Source organism: Oenanthe melanoleuca, chromosome 3 (genome assembly GCF_029582105.1).
Source record: "Oenanthe melanoleuca isolate GR-GAL-2019-014 chromosome 3, OMel1.0, whole genome shotgun sequence".
Lineage (NCBI taxonomy): Eukaryota > Metazoa > Chordata > Aves > Passeriformes > Muscicapidae > Oenanthe > Oenanthe melanoleuca.
Window position 1 is genome coordinate 91,455,171 of NC_079336.1, and position 18,033 is coordinate 91,473,203.

At 41.7% G+C, this 18,033-nt stretch overlaps 1 long non-coding RNA gene across 1 annotated transcript in view; it reads right to left on the reverse strand.

Annotated features, from left to right (window-relative positions):
- Window positions 1–2,333: 2,333 nt before the first annotated feature.
- LOC130251535 (uncharacterized) overlaps window positions 2,334–18,033 on the reverse strand; it is a 93,493-nt gene continuing 77,793 nt past the window's right edge. Inside the window, exon 5 of the long non-coding RNA XR_008840177.1 lies at window positions 2,334–2,384. This is a non-coding gene — a long non-coding RNA (uncharacterized LOC130251535). The remainder of the gene's footprint in view (window positions 2,385–18,033) is intronic.

Here is an 18,033-nt window from a genome sequence, read left to right on the forward strand (position 1 = left end):
TGCAATGGAACCATTCAGTCTTGGATCAAGACTGCACTCTTTCTTTTTCACGAGCTTTCATCTTTTTTTTTCTTAAAGCCCTCTTCAGACCAGGCCCTTTGTTGTCCTTGTGCAATTCTACTTTCTTGTTTTATCATGATTAATTCATTTGGTCTTTCTACAGAAATGATTCATGAACAAAAGAGTCACAACTTCCTTCTTATATTTGGAAGAGTTGATTTTGAAAACCACATCTCCAGGCCTCTGTTCAGGGCTTACTTATTTTTTTTTTTTCCTGAATTTCACTCTTTATTCCTCTCTATTATAAGGCAATGACATTACTGTTAGGAGAATGAAACTTCAGCACTTGGCTGTGTTGAATCACTGTTTAAATGAAGGCATCTATTTGGGTTGTTTGCTGCTGTGGAACATGTGAAAGAGGCTTAGCCTTAATTAATGCTCTGTTTACTCTCTTCCAGAGCATCTCTGTTACAGTGCTTAAATATACTTGGTAGCTAGATCACAGTTTTCCAACTGCTTTGGAAATGAGCACTGAAGTCTGGGGAATTTCTTATGAACAGACACAATACTGAGCTGTTCATCTGCAGAATGTAGAATTTTACCTTTGCATGTGTGGGCATGGTCTGTCTGTGGCTCAGTCCCCATCATCTCATTCACATCAGGGTAGGGTTCCCAGCTTTGGAACTCATGAACCAGATGATTCTTGAGTGCATCATAGCAGGGACATCAGTATCTTGAGGAGGCTCAAAACGTGCAGGAATAACCATGTCTTGTGATCCTCTAATTTTCACTCCATCATCCTCCATTCTCCTTTAATTTCCTTCTTAGTTTTAAATGAGTTGTATAAAACCTAAATTCAGGGAAAACCTTCCCCTTGCCCTTCATTTGCCCCTCTGTGAAGTGTGTTATCAGAAACATCTTAAACCTACAGATTACACAACTCTTGTTCATCCCATTCATGCATGCTAACCTACACAGTTAGTTTGTCAAGCTCAGTTGTGACAGTTTTTTATTTGTTTCATATTTATAGTCTTTTTAATCTTTCTATTAAAGCTGCTTTAAAAATCTGTTATGGGAAATTTTGAAAAAAATAAGTTACTTTTTCTAAGTATATTTGACAAAAGACTTCAGTTTTTGATTAAAAAAGAAACCAAAAGCTTTAAAAATACAATTAAAGATTTTGTGAAAATATTTAGATTTCCATTTAAGTGTTTGTGGGATTATTGAAAATCAAACTATTTTACAGGGAGAAAAAAAAAAAGATTTCCAGTTTTTGTTCAGAAAATTTTAACCCTAAGGAAAATTTCCATACAAATGTTTGCATTGGTCTAGAAGTAGGTTTTTTGCCCCTCTTCTTCAGAAATATTTCAAAAGAAAACATTTCTATACGCTTCTTGACTTCCCTCTCACACCTGTGTAAACCAAATTCTATTCCATTGAAGTGAATGAAGCTATGCTGTTTGAAGAAAGAAAAAGTTTGAGCTTGTTGCATTTGAATAGATTGCTTTGTCTTTTCATAAGCTGGGTTTGTTCTAAAGAGGACACCCTAAATCCAGAAATTCAAACACCAGCAATTCCACGTTCAGCCCTTCATCCCTGCAAACAAATGCTTCTCTGGATTTGACTCCATAATCTTTCTTTACTAAGAATAAAAACAGCTGAGGCACAGAAACAGGAATGGATGTGGAGGATCATGAGCCATAAACCACTGGCCCCTCCTGAGGTGTCCTCAGTGCTGAAGTTCCTGGACACAACAATGTGGAAAGTCTCCACTGCTGCAGTTGGTGATGAGCAGAGATGCAGAGAACTGCAGTCCTCTTGTCCTGCTCCCCTTGGAGTCCTGCACTCATCTTCCAACAAATATCCAGGCCTGAATATCCCATAACAGAGAAATGAAAATTATGGATGTCACCACCAGCATTGATAATTTAGGATTTTTTTTTTTTTGTAGTAGGTAACCTTGAGAAATTATATCATAGGAATGGAGCTGAAAATGTCCTGAACTATGATAAGAAATATTAAAGAATAAAAAGCCTGTAGGATAATAATCTGTTCTTACCTGACATTGCCCAATATGCGCCATAAAACATAAAAAATTATTTTCTTTTTCTTTTTCTTTTTCTTTTTCTTTTTCTTTTTCTTTTTCTTTTTCTTTTTCTTTTTCTTTTTCTTTTTCTTTTTCTTTTTCTTCTCTTTCTCTTCTCTTCTCTTCTCTTCTCTTCTCTTCTCTTCTCTTCTCTTCTCTTCTCTTCTCTTCTCTTCTCTTCTCTTCTCTTCTCTTCTCTTCTCTTCTCTTCTCTTCTCTTCTCTTCTCTTCTCTTCTCTTCTCTTCTCTTCTCTTCCTCTTCTCTCTTCTTGTAGAAAAATGGATTAACCTTGTATTCCTAGGAAGGGAAAAGTATACAGATTTTCAGATTTTTGCTTCCAACTGATGCTTTTCATTTTGCCTTGAGAAGAAAGGCCTGGGAAAGTCATCAGAGTTTCCAAAATATGTGCCCAACCATTTTGGATATAGACATTTCCGGAAGAGCTGCCATGATTTTTGGTGGCAAAAATACCTGTCCACAGTGTTGTAAGTGCAAGATCTGGAAGCAGGGCAGTGGTTAGTGGGGAATCTGCCTTTAAGTTCAGAGTCTGAAGACTTGAAAGTTGAGATTTACCCAAATTATACCCCTGAAGACAAGTTTAACGCCCACTGGTCTTCACCGCAACCATAAAACTGCACAGAAACATCTTTGCCGTAGTCCTGTCTGCAGGGCAATTCCTCCTGATTTTTCCAGGAGTCCCACCACTGTTATTCCTGAGCAGCTGAGTTGACAGACAAGACTTCCATCTTCAGAGCCTCTTTCAGAGAGCTCCTTCAGCTAAGTGCCCTGTGGGTTTTGCTGCCTATTAAGTGTCTCCTTTCCCCCCGCTTCCCCCTAATTTTTTTTTTTTTCCCATTTCACAGGAATAAAACGAAGAAGGAAAATTAATTTTCATTGCAATGCGGTGAACTGTGAAAGAGACTCTTAGTTGTGGTCTGGAATGCAGACACTGCTGGCTACCTTCTCAGACCATGGCTAATCACACCACTGACAGACTGGAGCTCGCCGCTGATCCGAGCGCCTGCGAGCCTGGAACACGCCGGGCTGCTGAATCCTTGGAGTGCTGCATACAGCATGATTGCTGACAGTGGATCAGGGAAAACTCTTCTGGAGCTATTTCATCCTGCTAGGCACTCTGGTGGGGTTATTCTGCCATCTTTGAAATGCTCTGTTTACTCCCTTCTCATTAACGTGTAGGTGTAATCTTTTGTTTTGGTTTTGAAGGACAGCCTCTGGTATTTCCACAATAACAGACTGATGCATGTTATCCATATTAGCCTTGGAAGCAGTGGGAAAAGCATGTGGCTGTATTGCCCAAGCCCCTGTGTGCCCCTGTGGTTACAGCTGAGAGCACAGGGTGGAAAGACAATTGTGGAACACGTCCTTGGAACAATTCTTCAAAACACCCTGGTCTCAGCATGCTTCTACCACTTTCCTCCTTTTTGTCTGCTTCCTGAAAGCACCTAGATGGGGGCTGCTCAGCCTGTTGCCAGGTTCTCATTATTCTTCTTGCAAATGCCCATGTTTGCATATGGGCAAGGTACTTGTGTGTGAATACAGATGCTGGGATTAGCAATGGAAATATCCTCTCTCATCTATCCTGTTTTACTCACTTTACCACAGATTCAGAACAGTCCAACCAGAAGTGGTGACCAGCCTTATATGCAAAATAATGAGTGATTGGTCAGAAAAAAATGTTTTAAAAAATAAAAGGAACACTAGAAAGCTGAGCTGATCGAGAACACAAAATGTTCTGTAAGTATTTGCAAAGAATGGAAAACTCAACTCTGAACTAAATTGAACTCAAACTCTTTGGCTAGATAATCTGTGGGTCTGAATTGCATTTGTCTTTACTAAGTCAACTGCTTGCTCTGCTCCAAGTTGGCATTTTTTAGTTGAAGTGGATAGGAAACTGATGTGGAAAACCCAAGAAACAGTATCAACAGTAACACAAAGCAATTAAGCTAGCCATGAATATAATCTAATTGTTCTTGATTTCAGATGTGAGGTACATCCTCCTCCCCACATCCATACTTAGGAGCAAGGGAGGTGTAAATCACACGCTTGAAGGTCACTCACCTGTGTGTCTGGGTCTGTGATAGCCTCAGACACTGTCTGGTCATCAGCTGCTGGCTCTTAAATTGCTTGAAGACCAAAACCAAAGACTACTAAAATTTACCACACACACCTCTCTGTGTGTCTGCATTGTATCCACCACTTTTTACAGGCATGGCTGGAAAGGCAAGTAACCAACATCTGCCCCTTGTGCATAGGCCATACAGCCTCTTCCTTCCAGAAACCTGCATTTGGGATACCCCATCACACAAGTACATGGAGTGGCTCCAGGAGCAGGTTGTGAACCTGAGTCACTGCCAAATCAGACACTGACAGCCTCAGGAGATGTGGACAATGAAGACTGTCACCCTCCTGCTTTCCCTGTAAATCCCAGTGACTCTCTAAAGTCTTTAGAGGAAAAAGCTGCTAGACTGAAAAAAACCTTTACACTGACTCTGGAGCACCCCAATACTGCTCTGGAAGTGCACACCTCCTATGACAAAAGCCTCCTCTCCTCGGTGGGAGTGTTGGCCTCACTACCTGATGAACTCAGGAGGCTGTGGCACTATTTATTCTTCCACCCCTTGTGCTTTCTCCCTGAGAAAGCAGAATGAATCATGCCAGGTTTGAGATTCCCCAGAGGAATGGCTATATTTGGTACACATGACTTTAAACTCGTCCCTTCCACCCTTTGGTGATTAATGGCCTGTGATCCTTCGTGATTCATGGCATCCAGAAGACATTATTTTCTGGGATGTAAGAGTTGGACAGAATGTTTTCCTCATTAGTTACTGACTGTGTTTGTAAGTGCCTCATCTACCTTATCTGGGATGTTGGCTGTCAAAGAGGGAAGTGGGGAGATGGGGGAGAGGATCAAGGAGAAAGCCTGCTTCAGCACTGACTTGCTCGTCACTCAGGCATGACACTTAGAGCTTCTCTCAGCCTCTATAAGTCAAGTTTTTCCTCTTCCTGGTCTAGCCTGAGCCTTTCCTTGTCCTCACACTCCCCGAGACCCTTGAGGGGATGGTGTGGAAAATGAAAACCTTTCAGAGACAGCTTTTAACTTGACATTGATCCTACACACACCTGTCCATAGAGCTGGCTGTGCCAGATAGCTCCAACAGCTGGGTTCACACCTTGCCATGCAGAGCACATTTAGGTTGAATTACTACACTTGTACAAATTTTCATTTTCATGCACTTGATATACACTTTCCCCCCTGCTTTCCTCTCCCCCCACTGGCAACTTAAGGAGCCATTTTTCTTCCTGACGCCACCTTGGCACTCTCTCTACCAGCATGTGCAAACAGCTGAAGTTGTACATATGGAGACCTCATCCTCAGTTGCCTAATGGATTCAGAAGACATCCTGAATATTCATCATTTCTCTTTTTATGAGCACCTTGGCAATTGCCTCCGAAGCTAAAGGCTGTTGTAAATTAAGGAATGGCACTTGGTGAATACCAATTTATCCGTATTTCAAGACTTCCCTCACCCCCACCTCCCCTCCACACAATATTGAAGTTCCTATAGTCTTTGTGAATGCAGGGCATTGTTTCTGTGCTGCTGAGGCAGAATTGTTTGTTCATCCCTGAAGACTGTGAAATGTCTGCTCTGGGGCTGCTCATTTAAACTCCGTGCACTCACTGTACCCTCTCCGGAACTCCCTTCCTGGAGAAGCCAGCAATGACCTTCCAGAAGTAATGTTAAACACATGCTGAGGAAGCTTGGCTCCTAGACAGGCCCTTTTAATTATTAGTTGTAAATTAGCAAATATTTTTTTCAGCTCCATATCACTGCTTTGCTGTGTGTGGGATCCTCCAGGTACACAGTCCCCACGTGTTGCCTGAAATATCTATTGGAAGACTTATCTAGTAGTGTCAGTATTTGGTGCTTTTTAATTGTGTGTGATTTTTACACATACAAAAACATCACCCCTTCATTGTAATGACAGTGCAGAAATTAAAGCAGAGGGTTAATTGTGGTTGATAGTTACTGAGTGCTTTTTGAACTTGTGTCAAATTGGTGGGGAAAATCCCTGCTGCAGAGAGCACCCTGCTCATTGGAGAGCAGGAGAGAAGGAGTAGCTTTGTCCAAGGTTTACACATGGGACACAAAAATGTAGAAGATTCTCTCCTGCAAGATGCTGAGCACTCTTTCCTTGGTCTTCCCAAATTAAGTGGACTCAATATCTTCAGTGAAACTAAGTGGGATACACTGACCTGCAGTGATACAGAAATTCTGTGGCAAATGGAAGGATCAAGTCTGGATTTCTTAGGTCTCATTCTAGTCTTATCTCCATCTTATATGTTGATATTAATAGATAAAAATGGATGAGCCCTGAGCAGCCTGGGCTAGTGGAAGGTGTCTTTGCCCAGGGTTGACGGTTTGGCAAATGATCTTTAAAATCCCTTCCAACCCAAATCATTCTATGATCTTATTATATATTTCAACGGTCTTTATTCATTCCTGGGCCTTGCTAAGACTTTCATATATGCAAAGAGTGTTGCTGACATTCATAATTTTACTGGGGATGCTTGCCATTTTTTCCCCAAGGCTCCAGTTTCTGGAACCACATTTATATGACAAACTTAGCTGTCCAGGAATATAAATGGTTTCTAATCCTTGTTCTTGAAACAGAAAGCTTGGAAAGACAACCAGGAATGCTAGAAACCCAGAGAGAAAATGAAAACACCTATAATATATTTCCATTTATAACAATCTCACTGTTTCTAAGTCAAGATTTTGTACTTTTTGATTATGGTGTGGAAAATGCTGGTTCTTGCCTTTTCAATGTTCATGTCATAGGTAGTGTCTGGAGGGCGTGGAGGCTCAGGAGAAGGTGGGAGGTGATGGATCCCATGGGAGGCCAGCAGGTTTTCTGACCTGCCAGGGGGCTGCTGTGGAGGTGCCTGGCCAGGAAGGAGGCAGGCAGAGCCCCAGAAGATGGCAAGAAGGTGACAAGAAGATGTGGCATAGAAGGGGTAAATGTGGGTAAATGCCAATGGACAAGGCAGGAGGCTCCTTTCACACCTTAAACCAGGGCAATTCTCCCAGACTGTTCTCCAGGACCCTGGAGCTTTTTGTGAAGGTGCCACTTGGGGCATATTTGTGTTTCTCCTCCTTTTGCTGGGTTTGGAAGGAGCCTGGGTTGCAGTGCAGAGGGAGGTGCAGGCAGCTGGACAGATGCTGCAGCACTGGCACCAGCTGGTTGTGATGTATTAGGGCTTTGTTTAATACAATCAGCACATCTGGAGATACATCACTGTCCAAAATACAAGCACAGGTGTGAAATTATCCCCCAGGCATCTCTGCAAGCAGGGCAGGAAGGAGGCAAATCTGGATCCTTGCACTGTTGGTTTTTACTGCCTCCATGGGCAAGGATAGCTGTGATCTCCTCAGATACCTGCTGGAAATCACTTTTGGTCTGACTAGAGCCTCAGGGACGCTGTGGACATGGAAGACCACAGACCAGCTGCTCTCAGGAGTGAGCTTGATGCACAGGATAGTCCAGGGACTCAATCTGTGAGACCTGGGATGTGGGAAGCAAAATAAGCCCCTGGGCTTGGCAGCCCATTCACAAGGCATGGAGCCTTTATTTTTAACTTTGGTCATCTCCCAGCTGTCTGGGACATCATCAGAAGTCCCCTCTTTTGAGTTGTATTAAGAGCTGTCTATTAATAATTTAGCCAATCTCCATGGGTCTAGACCAAAAAGGAAAAAAGAAAGAGAATAATTTTGTTTAAAAGTGTTGTTTTAGATACATGTATATGAAAACATACATGCACACACACACACACACAATGTAGCCAGCCACAGAACTAGTGAAAAGGTATAAAAAAAAAGATATCAAAGGACTGTTGTCATTTTCCATTTACTTTTTGCATAAAACAGAAAAAAAAATAATCTCTGATCTGGGTGTCTGACCTGGATCACAGTCGCAGTAATTAGATCTTTCTTCTCTTTTTCTTCTCTTTAGGTGCTTTGTGTTTTTTTTTTTTTTTTTTTTTTTTTTAAGTGTGCATAAGGAAAGACACTGATAACAAGCTCAACACCGAGACTTCCAGGACTGTGATCAGCTAGGAAGAGTGCTTTGCTTTCAGGTACAATATTTCTGTTTTTGATTGCAAAAGGCCTGAAATGCCTCCTCAAACACAGAAGAGGTGAAATTACTGTGGTAGGAGGTAAGTGACTGCTCACTTGTACAGAATATTGCCTGTGAATCAAACTGCAGGAGAGAAGGTGAAGCCTGGGTGATGAAAAGCAGGATTTATTAAGGATATGGCTAAAACTTTGTGTGAGTCTTTGTCACACTTGCAGCAATTAATCTCCACAGCGATGAGAGACCGCAATTAGGTTCTTCAATGAGAGATGGGATTTGATTGGATAAACAGGAGAGAGAGATGGATGCAGCAAGTTTTAACTGGTATCTCCCTGGGTGCTTCCAGACAGAAGGGGGAAGTGTTTTTCACAAACAAGAAAAGAGTAAGAAAACTAATGAGATCAGTCTTATCAAGGCAGCATTAGAGAAGCCCTTTGCATGGGCACAAGTGAACAACAAATTTGAGGCTGATGCCTGATGGTGACTCAGGAAAGGGAAGCGGTTAATATAATCTGAACCGAAAAAGTTGGATGGGTTCAGATTTCATACACGTGTGTTTGTTCTTCCTCTCTCAACATGCCTCTTTATAGCTGAATTTAAAGTTGAATAATTATATTCCAATGCTGTAAGCACTTGATAAGCCTTTGCACTGCTGTGTATTTTTCATCTCTGGACCACAGAAAGCTGTCCAGGCACTAAATCAACTTTGCATAGGATGTGAAGCCAGCCAGTTTTACAGTCCTGTCTAGGGGAAATGAAGTACAAAAATTCTGGAGCTAATGAAAGCTTTTCTAAAGAAAGTGGCTAGTTAAAGATTGCAGGCAAGAATTGGCCAACTCTCAAATGGTACCTCAAATTTTTCTCTAGAATTTACTTTTTTTAATGTCAAATCTTGATCTTTTTTGAGGGTGCACATAGAAAGATAAATGAGACATGAGAGAAATCACCTAGTACTTTCTAGTCCAGAGTGTTAGCTCAATTTCTGAATGACTCAAAGACAAACTTTAAAATAAAAGCCAAAACTTCAGTTTAATTTTCTCTGTGAATGGTTCACCAGACCATATCTTCTGCCTTCATTCATTAGTGCTCATGTTGCATCATTGCTGTTGGAAACTGGTCTGTCTGTGGCTTGTATTTTTTCCTATGACAAAGTTGAGGGGAAAAGGTTTCTTTCTTTCCCATTACAGAAATCTGTGTCCTTTCTATTGGAAAAAAATCTATGTCTGACTCTAAATCAACTAGGTCAATCTTTGAAGATATATATGTGAACATATGTGTGTGACTGCTCCCAAAACAGAAATTGCCACTGTCACCAAAAAGCTATATAAAATTATTACTTCCTGATGCAAAAGGCTCTCTTAAGTTTGTATTCATCATGTTAAGTGATCATTGTAAGATATACATTATGTTCTTAATACCATAGAAGTTTAGGGGAATATTTACAATTGGACATAGTTGTTTAAAAGGTTATGTCTGGAGAATGCAGAGGAATGCAGCAAAGCTCTTAGAAGAACTTCAATTTGCTATCAAAAACCAATTTATTCAATGTCTCCTTCCAGAAGAATATATTGTTAGTTCAGCTGCAACTTCTTAACTTCATCATATTTTATATATTTTGGCCATCATGCATTGCCACAAAGTATATTATACAGTGTGATTTAAAATGTGTTCTGATTAAGTACACAGAAATGATCTTATTCACCGTGCAAGGAATGAAAGGGACATCATAAGTACCCACTGTGAAGGTGTAGATATATTTAGATCATCTGTTAGCTGAACCTTTTTATCCTATGCCTTGATCATGTTATACCTTTATTTATATTCTAAGGTATTGTTTCAATTGCAGACATGAAGAGCAGACAATGTCTTTCATCTCCCCCACTCCCATCACACAACCATTGGAAAGAAAAATACAGGAAATGTGTCTTCACGGGAAATGAAAATGGGAAAAATAAGAAAGGCTGAAAAACCATCAAGAGAAAGTGATCAGCTGAAAGATGGAGTGAAAGACCTAGAGAGTGGAATAAGGGAGTGTTCTGGGAGTATGCTGTTATTTTTATTGCTATAATGGTACATATCCAGGACCTAAAATTTTGTTGCATCTTAAAAACATGATGGGTAATTTAGCAAATGTAGAGAGAAGGACAATATAGACATTTGGAGGTTTCACTACAGAGAGGGGATTATAAGGTCTTGCTCTTTTCAGCTCAGAAAAGAAATGGCAGAGCTGCCAGACCCCTGAGAAATGCTGGAGCTGGCAGAGAACAGAAGGAGTGATCAGCTGCAATGTGCTCATGCAAGCACCAGTGACAACGTGAGGCAGCAGCTCCAAGGGCAGCGGAGGGATTCCTGGCTGCTGGCCCTCACAGAGACCAAAAGTACTGATGAATTCTGCAAGGGATGAGACAAATTAACTGGGAATAGGTCAACCAGTGACTCTTCAGAGTGATTGCCCATGTGTGACTGCTATCTCAGGAAATCCCAAACTATCGCTTCTCATAAACCAGCCCGCTCTAATGGGGATGAATCACCCTGTGATATGTGCCCCAGCCTGGTGCTCTCCTCAAACATCTGCTCCTGGGTCATCTAACAAGTAGGACACTTAGTCACATACACAGAGACTGAACTCACCATGATGAGCTAAAAATTCTGAGCCCCTGGTCCTGTATTGACCAGTTTCTGTAAGTGATGTTACCACAGAAATCCTTTCCCTTCACGAGGAGCCTGTGCCTTCAAAACCCTGAAAATAGACTTGTGTGATGAGCACTTCCTTCAGTGAAAATATTGATGGGAAAATGTTAAGAAAAATGAAGCAAGAAGGGGCTTGGCCCTAGTGAGACAGGCAGAAATATGCTTACACTCAAAATGTAATTATTAATATTTTAGCAAATGTGACAAAGGATATCTCAGTGCCCCTGCCAAATTTTTTAAAATACAGAGGAACTAACCCCTTCTTCTCTGGAAAGCTCCAACATCTAAACCAGCAACCATGACTTTTACTTGCAAGGGAAGAAAAAAGATTATTTGGGAAAATCCTCAAAATAATTTTTTAAGTGAACCCTAGGCCTTATCTTGCATGTCAGCCATGTTAATGCAGATGTTTCCAATTTGGAAATGAAGAGTGAGTTTTGTCTGAAGGCTATGTCTGTGGAGAGCCAGCTCTTCCCAAAGGAATGGGCCTCAGTTTTTCAGATAGAAAGCAGAATCCAGGAGAGTTAACAATAAGAAGACATCAGTGCTTAGGTTCTGATAATGAGAAAAAAATTAGATGAGGTTGGAATATTTGGAACAGACATTACAAAAAGGACAAAAGAAGAATAGAATAGAATAGAATAGAATAGAATAGAATAGAATAGAATAGAATAGAATAGAATAGAATAGAATAGAATCCTCATTGTTAGAAGCCTGTTAGATGTGAAGAGTAGCTAAATTAGACATTGTGAGATGGCAAAAGTGGTATCCAAAATCCTGAAGTCATGAACAAGAAAAAGAATTAATTGTCTCAGAAGGAGGACCCTGGTGCTCAACACCTAGACACAATATGGGCTCCCTCACAGCTCAAGAGGTGTCTCTATTGACTCCATCCTCATGTAAGAGTGGGAAAGGGGAATATTCCTGAAGTTATTGTGTGTAAGCCATCATTAATGCTCCCTGCTATCAGTGGTGTGGGGCACTGTTGAAGGGGACAAACCACAAACTCTGCACATGCGCATCAGTCCCAAGAGATCACGGAGAGCCACACAAGCTGGAGCTTTCTCCATGGGGTTACAACAGGAACACAGCCAGCCCAGGACAGCACAGAGCATTCCTAAGCCAGAGCTGCCCCTCCAGCCATCCAAAGGTTTGCTCTGGGTCACATGGGAAAATGGATGCTGTCCTGTGGCTGCTGGGATCCATAATGTGGTTGCCTATTCCAAGAGAAGACAATGAACTTCACACAAATTAGCTATTCACAGTAAGACATCAGAGAAAATGAGTTTTTCCCCCTCAGCTGAAAATTGCACTCATTTCTTTCCTGCTCCAGCCCTTCCAGCTTTCTAACCTGATGAGTTATGGACAGTCATTCTTTCCAGCCTTGGCTAAATTCTTTTCTAATTATACATGTTCTGAATAGACCTGCTGGTAGAACATTTGGTGCAGAGAGCACAATAAGTTCCACAGAGAGCTTGACGTGCCTCACCATAGATGCAATATTCATTTTCATCACCACAGAAGAGATGAGATGCTGAGCCAGAGTTCTAAAAAAACGTTGTGCTCCTTTACTAGGATGTGTGGGTGGGATTAACTTTGTTTGTTCAGTTAAAAGGCTGTGTTGTAAGACAACTTCAGTAGAATTAATATCCAGACATTTGTAAAGCAGATTTTACAAACACAAAAGCAGGGAAGATGCAAATAAAATCAGATCTATAAGGTACATAACCATCACAATTTTAACACTGCTTTGGGATAAAACTAAAAATAACACATAAAAGCATAAATTATGTCAAGAAATTTTAGCACATGGTCTTTTACTCAAAGATCTTCTCTCTGGAAATTAGGCTGTAAAGTGCTTAAAATAAAAAGTAGCTCTGAGAAAAGTGGGGGTTTCTTGTCAGGGAATGATTTATAGAACAAATATATTCAGATTTCAAGTAAAAAAACATTTCCATTTTTTCAAACACCAAGCCTGCAAATCCATCTTGGGACCTCCAAGCAGATTCTTTTCTTGCTTCTCATGGATACTAATAAAGTTTCTAGAGACCACCTGTGGCAAAGGCCCTACATGTGTACTGACTTTGCAAACTGAGTATTTGGATTTTACAAAAAGATGAAGAGCATATGAACAGAAGTGGGAATTTCCCTTCTTTTTATAGATTATCATATCCCAACTAACAAGATGATGGCAGAATATTTAGAGAACAGCTCACAAAAGATCAGCAGAAGGGAAAGGGAGGTGCTGTGCTTAGTGCATTAGGGCAGGTTACCTGATAAATGTACAGAAGGATGTTGGTTTTTAAGGAATACCTCCTTCCAAGGAGGGGGAAGAATGCCAGCCTTTCCTTTCTGTCCATTGCTGCTGTTTCCATGTATCATGACCTGCTCTGGGGAATTTGGAGACTTGAAAGACAATTCACTTTAGTGAACCCTGGTCCATATGACTGATTCACATGACTCTGCTTTGTGTTGGATGCATCTCTGCATTTTTGGCATGGTCCAGTGGCCAGGGATGCCAGCAGTTTCCTTTCATGGCTGCTATCATCATGGAGGCAGCAGCCACATTTCATCCTCTCACAGAGATGTAACTTTTGTTCCCTCTTGCTTTGTTGTTTCCCTTTATACATAATACGAGTCATTCAGAGTCAGTGTAAATGTTTGTTCAGAATAGGGGATGGAAAAATGTAAGAATAATTCTGGTAATGGAAGTAGAACATAAACAAAGAGCTTAGAGAAAGTGGAGGAGCAGTGGGGAGGTTTCCTGTTTAAAAAAGGAAAATGGAAAAGTTAAAATGGCTACTTATGGAAATGTAGAATAAACCTTCCTCAGCTTAATGTAAAAGGAAGAATTTGGATCTGCTCAGAGGTCCACAAGGTATTTTAACAGACAGTGGCAAAAAGGATAATCTTTATTCTATTGGAAAAATGACTTTTTAGTACTTAAAGACACAGGATTTTCATACTCATGAAGTAGAGTGTGAGCACTTGACAGCACAGTGGAGACATGGAGGTGTGTGGAGATTCCACCACTCCTGACAGCACTGGAGTGGGAAGGAGGATCAGCACATTTCTTTTAGTCCTTGCCATTACTGCTGGAAAGGAACTTCTTAGCCACAGGCATGAAGGATATCAAAGACAGAATTCCAGCCATGGATACTCCCTTCTTTCTCTGTGAGATCTTTGGATCACAGAACGCTGGAATGGTTTGGGTTGGAAGGGACCTTAAAGATCATCCAGTTCCAAACCCTTGCCATGGGCAGGGGCACCTCCCACTGACCTGTTTGCCCTATCCAACGTGGCCTTGAACACTTCTAGGGAAGAGGCATCCAAGATCCTAAAGATCCTCCCAAGACCTAAGTCTTGCATCTCTTCAGGCTCGTGAGACCCTCGTTTTGGGTCTTGTTTTGGAGGATGGAATGTGGTTAGGAGCTGCAGAGTCACTCTGATACTGCTGCATTGACTATTTCTAATGTGCTAAAGGAAAGGACATTTCCTAGGATTATTTTTTTGCTTAAGTGTATGTGTTTCACTTGTTATTTCAGATTTATTGGTGTTTACTTTTTTGCTGAATAATGAGCCTGAGGGTAATGGAAATCTTAATAGGTTAAAAAATTGGAGCCAATGTCATCAAAAGCTTCCTGTTCTCCACTGGTGTAGTGTTGCCACTTTATTTGCTTACTCTGCAGGACAAACGTGTTTGTTGCAACGTTTTGGCTGAAATCCTGATCACACTTTCAACAGGGCTGGGATTCCATCCTGTGAGCCCTGTCTGTGGGAAAATATGAGGGAGGAGGCTGTCCCTCAGCCCTGCAGCATGGCAGAATGTGTCCCCACAGAGCCCCAAGGGCTGGTGTCACACAGCAGGGCTGAGCCCACCTTATCCTGACCAAAGCTGACACTTCAGTCCAGGGAGCCTGGTGTGAGTTGTGGGCATGCCTGTGATGCAGTGGGGCCATGCAGAGGGTCAGGCCATGGCTCACATGCTCTCCTGGCCGATGATACTCCAGCCAAAATGCCACACGTAGCCTACAGATGCTCATGTGGTCAAGTGAAGGGGCAACACAAAAATTTGGAGGGTAATTTTACCACCTGCTACAGGCAGCTGATCACTGTTTCTACAATAGGAATCTTCAGTTTCAGTGCTGCCACTGGTTTTGTTTTACCTGTGGGTGTTTTGTGGAGATCCCCAGATCCCCATGACACGGGAATGACTTCCTGCAGCCAGCTGTGACACGAAGGGGACTGGCCTGCACATTGCTCTGTGTTTCTCCAGGCTGGATGGCATCCTGCAATGTGGGTCTCTCTCCCAGGAGGTTTCACTGCAAACCTGCACTGGGGGTGCTCACTGGGATGCCAGAGCCAAGCTCCCAGGGGGAGCAACACAAGTCCTTCCACCCATTTTTCTGACTGATCCAGTCGTTTCCATTTGGTGCAAGACACAGGGAAGAAGAAGTGTGTACCTACAGTCCTGATGAAAATTACTTCAGCCCAAAATTTTTAACACATCACCCAAACTATGTTTTCCAGCCCCTGTATTTTCAAGCCCCTGCTAGCAAGAAGCCTTGTGATGAGCAGCAGGAGTGCTTTGTAAAGGAATTTGCAGGCCAGAGGTGCCCACCATAAATTTCCTTCTGTCTACGATTACTATCATTGCATTTCTGAGGCACTTTTAAAATAAACTATGCAATGATGTAATGCACACAAAAGGGCTGGGGTGGGAGTGCAGAGAAAGGAAAAGAAGCAGCATCTGGATTTTGCCTGGTATCTTCCATAGAGCATCTTGATGTCTGTAATTAGTGTCATGTTATGAGAGCTTAAAAAAATAAAGGCGCCAGAGTTCCAAATAAAACATAAAATGGCTTTGATAGAATAAATGTTACTATCATTGTTTAAAAATGCTGTGACCTGTCTGCTATAGTTTCTGAGAAAGATATTTTCCAGTGCTGCTGCTCTTGCTCTGACTCTTTTTAAAATTCTATTATTACAGATAAGGACAGAGGAAAATCCTCAAGACAGACTTGTTTTAAATCTCTGTAACACAATGCCAGCATTGTCTCTCCTCAAGCTGAACTTCTAAATTAAAATAGGCATGATCTTTAACAGAGCTCTGAAACACTCTGTTCTACAGACACTTTATCCCCTTTATTAGAGAACATTAATAATTCAAATGTTATTGCTTAGGTTAGGCAGACCCATTTGTCTGGTGTTGGAATAATTTAGCTGCACTCCACTCTTCAGAGCTGTTTTGATAGCCAGTGGGCCAAATTCTGCAGCCCCTTTGAAAGTCATGGGAATTTTACCTGCATCTTGGTCATGTATTGGGGAGGAAGTCAAAACTGAGAAGTCTTGGCAACCTTTTCCTTGACCTTTAGCACACTCAGAGAAAGTACAAACTTGCTTTCCCAGCCCAATTTTGCAGACTGCATAAGGCAAGGTTTCAGTTCAGCCAGTTGGATTTCTGCCTCAGCAAGGCCTCTAGTTTTGGGATCTAAAAACTCTACATAAATACACTTGAAAAAACATGTATGCAACCCACCTTAGCAATATGACTTCCCCATAGCTTAATTTTACCATGTGTGAGGCAGGATTTCTGCAGCGTGCAAGTATACATCTAAATGTATCACATTTTCAAATCACAGGGATTTGCTGTGACTTTTTTTCTGGACCTTAGGAGCTGAGCCACTTTCTACCTACAGGTTAGATGTAGAACTCCATAACAACAGTGATTTCCACAGCTACACATCTCTGAAGTCTTGGGTATAGCTCAAATCTGCATGCAGTAGCAAAGAGATCAGTATATAAGCATAACTTTTCAAGGTGGTATTTTTTTGACATGAGACCAGCACTATTTCCAAATGCTCCTGTACTTGAAATACTTGGAATATGGAGCTGACTCTAACACTGATAAAACACAAACAATGCCCTGAAGAGGTCTTGTTTTATCTCTTTCAGAAGAGGCCACACTGATGGTGGACCAGGAAGAAATGGATTCTGATCCTTCTGTACAATTTATTTGGGTTAAAAGGGCCATTAAAGATGTTCTCAAAAACCCCTCCTGATATCTTTAGGTAGTCAAACACATTCATAATTTGACCCTGCATTTCCCTGACCTTCAAAACTGAAGATAGGATTCTTACCAATTTTGAGGATATTCTGCCAAGGAAAATATGTCAAAGCTGACTAACTGTTTCAACCATGGTAATGGGAGACTTAGTTCCAGAAAATATCCTTAAACCCATCACATATAGTATACCAGCCCAAATAAAAACCTCACAATTATGAAAATTATTCCAAGTTAGCCCTTTCTGCATGGCTGAACACATAATTAAAAGTTTAAATAGTTGTCCCTGGCAGACCTGGCAAAGGAGGGAAGTCTCCATCTGAAATTCCTGCAGTGGGGCCAGGTCCAAGTGTGCACACCTGACTTTTGGAGAAATTGTGTTTGACTGGCTGAGGTTGTGCATGGCAGGGCAGTAGATTTGACAGACAGAGCCTGAGTTATGCTTGAATAGACTCATTGATTCTTGTGTGACTTTTTAAGATCATGCTTCCACCTGTTTCTCTGAAGAACATCAGCTCTTCTCAGTGTGTTAATCCTCATTTCTGTGCCAGGAATTCAGATTCTTTGTCTAAGAAGAATTCTTTGTCTTGTTGCAGTGAAAGCAGTGACACCAAAGTGCTGCTGGTGGCCAGGGCCACCAACCCTGGAGCTGACTGCTGGACCTGCCAGTAGCCCAGGGAAGCCCCAGCCTGCTCCTCATCATCCTGTGGTGCATTGAGGCACTCCTGGAGATGAGCTGACACTTGTGGCAATAACACAGAAATGTGTGATGAGGCTCTGGTTAAAGAAAACAGCCACTGCAGTAGTGGAATCAGGAGGGAAGGGGGCAACTGAGACCCTGAAATTGAGACATGGTAGCCCTGAGGGCTGGTCTCAGCCTGCCTGGTCCCAAGCTTTCCTGGGCCTGCTCAACACATTCACTACATTTCTCCATCCCTCAGTCCTCAAGGGTTTCCTTAACAAAGCCCTCCATTAGTGTATGTGAAGTGCTGAAGGTGCATGGTTATCACATGTAAGCCTAAACACAGGGACAGCA